The sequence below is a fragment of the Phyllobates terribilis genome, unplaced genomic scaffold, assembly GCF_046119375.1.
Source record: "Phyllobates terribilis strain yellow unplaced genomic scaffold, ASM4611937v1 Scaffold_2__4_contigs__length_985480577, whole genome shotgun sequence".
Taxonomy (NCBI): Eukaryota; Metazoa; Chordata; class Amphibia; order Anura; family Dendrobatidae; genus Phyllobates; species Phyllobates terribilis.
Genome location: NW_027362762.1, coordinates 39,282,887 through 39,291,691, shown reverse-complemented (window position 1 = coordinate 39,291,691; position 8,805 = coordinate 39,282,887).

Sequence of the window (8,805 nt, the reverse complement as noted above, 5' to 3'; positions counted from 1 at the left end):
TATATATATAATGAGGAAAATCATTTTAGCTCAAAAATCACATTTCGTCCCAAATTCAATAAAAAAAAAAAAAAGTGTAATATGTTCCGGGTGATTTAACGGACCCAAGTCGTTGTAAGTCATCTTATCTCCATACAATAGAAGATGGATGGCTAATATTAATGGTCCACCTGTGTGTACACATGAGGATTAGCGCCATCTCTGGCCATTTTATGACTTGAATCCTCCATTTTCACCAATATCCGGTAATTTCCATTAATCTCTCACCCCTTGCTGCTATTATGTTTTCCATACACAGCACACACAAATGCAAGGGATTCGCACTCTCCTGTCTCTACACAGCACATGTGCAGAAGCACATGAAGGATATCATACAGCAGTACTGAACAATGTAGGTGTGAATCATCATAACATGTATTAAAAGTTCAGGTTCAGGTACCCGAACCCAATCCCAGACCCCATTCATCTGAAAAGGGGGCCCCCTACATTCGTGGCTTCCCACGCTGTCATCTGCGTGACAGAGCGGGAAACAGGGTCTCTGATCAGCGGTAACATCATTACTGCCGGTCAGGGCGCTGCGGGATCACGCTGTCAGATGTCAGCGTGATCTCGCAGCTGTGACTGTGACTCGCGGTAAAAAGCTTACCATGGGTCACAGGTGTTGGCTGATGAGAGACTACTACTCCCATCAGCCTACGCCTGCTGTCACTGTTAACAGTGAGCGCAGGCGCTGCTGATGGGAGTATTCATCAGCTGGCGCCTGTGCTCAAAGAAAAAAAGTTTAAATTAATAAATAAATATTGAAATAAAAAACAGTTATACTCACCTAACACCTAATCCCTGAAGCCCTTGTCCCCTGTAATCCATACTGTCCCACAATGATAGGATCCCTTCTAAAGCAGTCACATCTGCTGCCCACAGCTGTCTGGTTAGCTTTTGCTGGTTAGATTTTATAGGGGGACCCTACGTCAATTTTTTCTGGGTTTCCCCTCTAATTTAGCCAGTAAATGCTAATCGAACAGCCATGAGCTGTTATTAATAGCCAGCGAACATTTGGGCCTCATGGCCCCTTCCTAAGCTATTAATATCAGTCCTCAGCTGTCTGTTTAGCCTTTGATGATTAGAATTTATAGGGGGACCCTACGTCAATTTTTTCTGTGGTCCCCATGTAAATTAGACAGTAAACACTAATTAAACAGCTGTGAGATGTTATTAACAGCCAGGGAACATGTTGGCCTAAAGACCCCTTCCTAGGCTATTAGTATCAGTCCGCAGCTGTCTGTTTAGCCTTTGCTGGTTAGTGAATATATGGTGGAACCCACATCACTTTTTGGGGGGTTTCCCCTATAATAGCCAGTAAAGGCTAAGCAGACAGCTGTCAGCTGATATTAATAGCCTGGGAACCTTTAGGGCTATTGATCCGTTCCCAGAATATTGACATCAGCCCCCAGCTTTCCCTCTTCTGATTATGAAAATTACAGGGGACCCCACACCTTTTTTTTCCTGTTTTTTATTTTATTAAAAAGTACAGTAGAATACACACCCAAGGTAACCTTAATTCACACCCTCCAGGTGTTCCTACAACTGGAAATGCCAGTAACCTTAAAAGGGGTTGTTTGGTCAAAACCGATAAGTCTGCAGTCACTCTGTGTGACTGCCATCTTATGAATCCCCCCAGTGAACCCACTGTGCGCGGTGGGGATTAGACAGTTTCAGACCCGGGACCGGAGGGAATGTCTGGCTCAATACAAGTATATGGAGCAAGGCCGTGCCCACTGGCTGGGAACTCATACATGCCCTCCGGTCCTGGGTCAGAAACCGGCGAATCCTCGCAGTGCACAGTACGTGCGCTGGGGGGATTCATAAGACTGCAGTCACATAGAGTGATTGCAGACTTATCGGTTTTGACCGGACAACCCCTTTAAAATGAGCCCTCAAAGTTTCCCATGAGGTTGACAGGCCTGTGACTGCTCTACAGGAAAGCAGGCTACACACTGACACAGGCAGTGTGTAGCGCTGAGCTGCCATGAGAGAGTTCACAGAAGTTCATCAGCTGATGAACCCCTGTGACCTCACTTATGGCATCGGCGACGCGTGAGAACTTTCTCACTCGGCGGTACAGTAAGGGAGATCACCAGAGCTCATCAGTTGATGAACTTCTCTTACCTCTCTCACAGCAGCTCAGCACAACACACTGTGGGAGCGATTACACTCCTGCCAGTGTGTAGCTGGCTGCCAGATAGAGCAGTCACATCTGCTGATGTGACTGCTCTAGAAGTGATCTGATCGTCGTGGGACAGTTTTGGATTACAGCAGATAGGTAGGTATTAAGGTGGTTTATTATTTTTTCTCTTTTACAGGTGACATAGTTATCGAGGATTAGACTTTAGGTGAGTGTTTATGATTTTTTTACAGGGAACAAAGGCTTCAGGGATTAGATGTTAGGTAAGTATAACTTTTTTATTTCAATATTTATTTATTAATTTTAACTTTTTTTTTTCTTTGAGCACAGGCGCCAGCTGACAGCAGGTTTAGGCTGATGGAAATAGTAGTCTCATCAACCGACGCCTGTGACCTTTGGTAAGCTTTTTACCATGGTTCAGAGTCACAGCTGCAGCCTCACTCTGATATCGTGATCCTGCAGTTCTCTGAAGGGCAGTAATGACGTTACCGTTGATCAGAGCCCCTGTTTCCTGCGCTGTCACACAGATTAAAGTGCGAGAAACACAGGTTCGCCCATTTCTAATCATACGTGTGAGATAGAACATCTACTAGGGAGATTCAGCAGTATGGAGGACATTACACAAAATTACTGAGCAGTGTAGCTGTAAGTCCATCTCTGGTGAGATATGAAACACTTACTAAAATCATCGGCAGCATGGTGGACTTTATATAGCAGTACTGAGCAGTGTAGCTGCGAATCCAGCTCCAGGATAGACAGCAAAAACTAGAAATCAGCAACACAATCTATGTCCCTTTGCTCCTACCTTTTGTTTAACAGTAATAGGAGTTACACTATGGAGCCCTCACCTTTAAGAGTGGTGACACTATGGAACTCTCTATTAAAAGAGCAGACACACTATGGAGCTCTCTACTGTAAGAGCAGTTACACAATAGATTCTCTCATGTAAGAGTGGTCACACTATGGAGTTCTGTACTGTAAGAGAAGTCATACTATGCAGTTTTCTACTGTAAGGGCGGTCATACTATGAAGCTTTCTACTGTAAGAGCAGTCACACTATGGAGATCTGTACTGTAAGAGCTGTCACACTGGAACACTGTACTGTAAGAGCAGTCACACTATGGAGCTTTCTACTGTAAGTGGTCACACTATGGAACCCTCTACTATAAGAGAGGTCACACTGTAGAGCTCTCTACTGTAAGAGGTCACACTGAAGCAGAGCTTTCTACTGTAAGAGCGGTAACACTATGGAACTCTACTGTAAGAGCGGTCACACTATGAAGCTCTACTGTAAGAGGTCACACTGTGGAGCCCTCTACTGTAAAAGCAACACACTGTGAAGGTCTCTACTGTAAGAACAATCACACTATGGAGCTCTCTACTGTAAGAGCAGTAACACTATGGATTCTCTCATGTAAGAGAGGTGTCTACTGTAAGAGCAGTCTCACTATGGAGTCGGTAAGCAGAACCAAATCCTGACAGTATTTTGATTCTATTATATTCTACTAGGATTCAGTATGCTACAGTACTGAATTTTATAATTAATGCTCCTAACAAATACAGATGTAGTAATCCTTAACTTTTCAGACCGCACAATACTTTATTAACATGACCATGTATCACATTATCTGACAAGTTATGGATTGTTACATGTGTACAGGATCAGATCCAATAACAGTAAACGAATACATCCCAGAACCACCAACAGTACAGAAATACAGCTCCAGAACCACCCTCAGAACATAATACATTACCAGAATCACAAGAAGTACATAAATGCATCATCAGAACTATCATCAGTACAAATAAATATCACCAGAAGCACCATCACTACAGAAATACAGCACCAGAACCAACAGTACATAAATACAACACCAGAACCACCATCACAACAAAAATACATCACCAGAACCCCTAAAAGCACATAAATGCATCATCATAAGCACCATCAGTACAGAAATACAGCACCAAAACCACCATTAGTACAGAAATACATCACCAGAGCCACCACAGTACAGAAATAAATCACCAAAAGCATCATCAGTACAGAAATACATCACCATAACCATTATCATAACATGAACGCATCAAAAGAACCACCATCAGTGCATGAATACATCACCAGAACCATTATCAGTATAGAACCACCACCAATACAGAGATACATGACCAGAACCACTTTCAGTACAGGAATACATCACCAGAACCATTATCAGTATAATAATACATTACTATAACCACAAACAGTGCAGAAATAAATCACCAGAACTACTGACCTGACAGATATGCTTTATCAGAACTACCGTTAGTACAGAAAAGCATTGTCAGAAGCATCATCAGTAGAGGAATACATCACCAGAACCACCATCAGTATAAAAATACATCACCAGAACCATCATCAGTACAGAAATACTCTGCCCCTCTCTATACTGCCACCCACTACCCAATCTCAATATTGTGCCCCTGCACATTTTTCCCTCTTGCTGTCCCCTCACACATTTCTCCCCCCCATACTGTCCTTGAACATTCCCCACCTCCTCCCCATTCTGTCTCCTCACACATCTACCTCTGCGCCCATACTAAACCTCATACATCCCCCCTACCCATGCTGTTCCCTCACACATCCAACTGCCCATACTGTCCCTCATAAATCCCCATTCCCATACTGCCTCCTCACACGTTTCCACCCCTCCCCATACCATCGCCTCACACATTCCCCCGGCCAATACCTTTTCTTCTTCTTTTCTCATACTTACCTTATAGCAGTGTTCTCCTCCTGTGCAGCACAGGAGTGATGTCGACGTCGCCCTGACGCAGAAGTTCCTGAAAGGCGCGAGTACAATTGAATATAGGGAGTCTGCATTTTCCACCTCTATGAGAACGACCGAGGGGGGGCAGCAAAATACAGCCACCTGGGAGACACTTCAGACCGCCACATTAGGCGGTCTGAGGGCGCCCACCTTCCAGCTGCATCCAGGGCAAATGCTGCTGCTCAAGGCCAAGCTCCCATTATGCAAAAACTCACTTTCACTTATGGAAAACCTGCTGAATTTTACATGGCAAGCATGTGACAGCACGTGCTGCCGAATGCACCCGCATTGTAAAATGACAGGAGCTCGGGGTGAGAGGCGCAACATGTCAATTTATGCTGCAGATGTAGGTGCGAATTTCAACCTTTGCAATGCAAAAGATCAAATGTGCGATTAACTTGCAATGATATCTGCAGCAGTAAAAGCCGCAGCGTTATCCGCAGAACCATTTACCGCCACGGGAGGTTCACAGTGGAGAGGCCAAATGAGAGTGTAGCCTGTGGGGTCTGCAATTATTTTCAACATTGCTCTACCTGAGGGCTCCAGGACACTATGCCCTGGTCTCCAGCCACACCTTACCGGACTACAGTGCACTAATTATTAGAACTGGTTCGATTCTAATTTTCTGAGATATTGATGTTTTTCTTTACATTTCTTTTTTTTTTTTTTGCACATTTTCATCCACAACGGGGACAAGAAAAGTCTGTTTTGACCCATTTCTCTTCAGAGCATGGATTCAGCGTAGAAAATCCAGCTTACTTGTTGTCTAGACTGGGCAGTGAGTGACACTTTGCATTGTCCGTGCACTGGCATGCTGCCCCCTCCCTTCTATTGTACGGTACCAGTGGATAAATGCAGGGGCAGCGTGATCATCTGGGCAATCATCAGCACCAGTCCACCATGCGCTGCCTCGGGACGCTGACCCTGCTGCTCTTGTTTACTGCGACTCTGCTGCTTGGTTCGTATACTTGTTGTGTTCGGAGCATGGCTGTCTTCTGTTGGATGTAGCAGAGCTCCATGTGTTATTTGTGCAGCTTGATACCTACAGTCCCTGGGTTAAGGTAGGGCTCTTATCATACAGTTTTGACCTTCCATAAAGGCTCCATGTGCACTTTTACCATACAAATTTCATGGGAACCATTATACTTCATGCTTGGTTGAGTCATGGTGGACAACCCATTGTGTTGTGGATTCCTGAGGGACACAGACCATCAACGATTAATCTGTTGGGAGTGGACCCATGAGTTGACGCAGGTAAAATCCCCAGAACATTGTACTTGGAAATTTCCAGATCTCCAAGAAAATATTGTCTACAGTCCCTGCTCAGAATAACTTGGGCGGATTTTCTCTCTGTATTTGAGTACGAGGATTATATCTAAAATTCGAGTCTCTATTCAAAGTTTTGACATCTGTAGAAAGGGATCCCACCAGAAGAAAGAAGAGAGAGACCTCCTAGCAGGAACCTTAATTTTTCTCATAGGATGCAATTTGGTTTTGGACCACAAAAAAAAAAAACAGTGTCCTCAATAAATATTGAGGTCTTATTGTTTTTTTCTTATTTCATTCCTTTTTTTTGGAAAAAAAAAAAATTCAAAAATTACTGACCAGATCATTGATGAGGATAGTCATCCTTACTATTCTACTTAAAAGTTATCACTTGCCATAAATATGTAATTTTTGTGACCTGGTGTAAATGCCGCTGTTCTCCTGAATCCGGCAATGTTTTTCTTTTGCGCCTGCGCCTCTGCGTTCCTGGGATATAGCCCGCTACTTCCTTGTGTATAAATCTAGTCTTTTAGCCAAATGGGTGTGGTCCTCAACTCATATTTATGGAAATGGAACACTCAGTTGGCTAAAAAGAACAGAATTATTTACAGGGAAGAAGAGGCCATTTCTCAGGAACGGAGAGGAGCAGGAACAAAGGAAAAACTACGCCGAATTCAGGAGAACAGCGGTGTTAAGCCAGGTAACAAAATTCCATATTTTTGGCGAGTGATGGGTCCTCTTTAAACTGGCATCACATTCCCCATTGCTACAGATCCGCTAGGTCTCATCTATCACTTTCTCCACTATTCTGCTAATCTTTGAGATCTTAAGGCTTTTGTTGACATTGGGTCATCATGACCCTCACAAATATCGAAGGATTACCTCAACAATATCTGAAAGTAAGGGCTGCAGTAGCCAAGAGGACCTCCAAGATGTTTCCATTACTGGTGACATTTGAGTTAACCAGATTTTATTGTGTCGAACGTACGGTCAGATTTCAAGTAATGACATTTTGTGATCAACACATCTATTGAAGGGTCAGATTCCAGCAATGAATGTCTGGAGGACACTTCAGAAGATCTACTTTGGATGGACTCTTGTTTTGTAGGTTCCTCCAACTTGGACTTTACGTACTACTTGTCCATCAAGAGTCATTCTCCTCAATTCTCCGTTACAAAACTACATTTTAAAGATTAGCCTTTGGCTTGCGGGTCTTGAATGGTTTGTAAAATTAGCTTTTTGCACCTTTGTTGGAGATTTCAAGAAGATTGTACTTCTGGGAAATGATGGCTTTGGAGTCCATATGGTTCCAGGAACTTCTCGGTCTACTTTTCAGCATGTTATTACAAGTTTTCTTCTCCAAGAAGCCAGATTACCTCACTTCTTGATTTATGGGGGTGGAAGAATGTATTTCTCACTATAGTTTGGCCACTTTCTTAGCAATTTTCCGAACTTTCACAGCAATGGCGAGATCTGCTCAATCGCGGCCAACACTCTATTCCTGAGAGCGCGCATCGGGGTCTCCTGTTCTCGAAACTGATGCAGATGCTACATAATAATTACACAACGTTTCTGCCACTTAAAGCCACAACCTGCTAATCAGATAGGTCTGGAAAAATGGGCGAGGATGTGACAACTTCCTATCGGTTTCCCTTATGTATAGATGCACGTTGTCAGCACTTGCACATGGAACAGTTGATACTTTAATATTAGGTTTCAGTATCTTTATGAACATTGTTAAACCTGTAATAGAAATCAAAGTATGGGTGGAGTTCCCCTTTAATAAAGTCACTATTATTGCAGCCGGCAGCAGCGAGGACCTGAAGTTCTCCTTATGGACATGCGGAAACCACCAGGGTTATTGTCGTCGCTACTGCTTTTCCCACGAGAGTTTCGTAGGGGTGTTTGGTTGTCCTCGAAAATTCAGGTAAAGTTTTCCTGGTGCTCGGAGCCGTCTGAATAGTTTCTTGTAAATTATGGTCTGAGTTTTTATTTTCACATTCATTTTTTCGGTCTTGTCTTTTTCGTCCTTGTTGGTGGATGTTGTCTAGTAGATTATTAGTCTTCAACTGCACAAAATATAAATTGGATAGCTTTTGTATTACAAAGCGCAAAAAAAAAAAAAAGAAAAAAATTGAGACGTATCGAAACGTTGCGAATGATGAATTGGTGGAAAATATCTGATGAATGAAACCCACTACCACATTGTCGAACAAATCCAAAGAATGACGTGGACTTAAAAAAAAAAAAAGAACAAGTGGAAATATAGTAAAACGGCCTTAATGAATTTACAGCAAAAAATAAAAATTACTAAAATCCAAACTTTTACTTAAAAAAAAAGTTGCAAAAAGTACAATGGAGCAGCAGGACCTAATATGACAAATAGACTTTCAAATTTGTTCTCCTTCCACCCAATACATTCCTGATTGGTGGGGGGGGGATTCCTAACGATCGATAGGGAGAGGAATTCATCAAGGATTTTGCATTAGTTTTCCAAAAAGTAACTAATTTAGGTATTTTTTTGTGAGAAAATGTGCAAAATCTTGC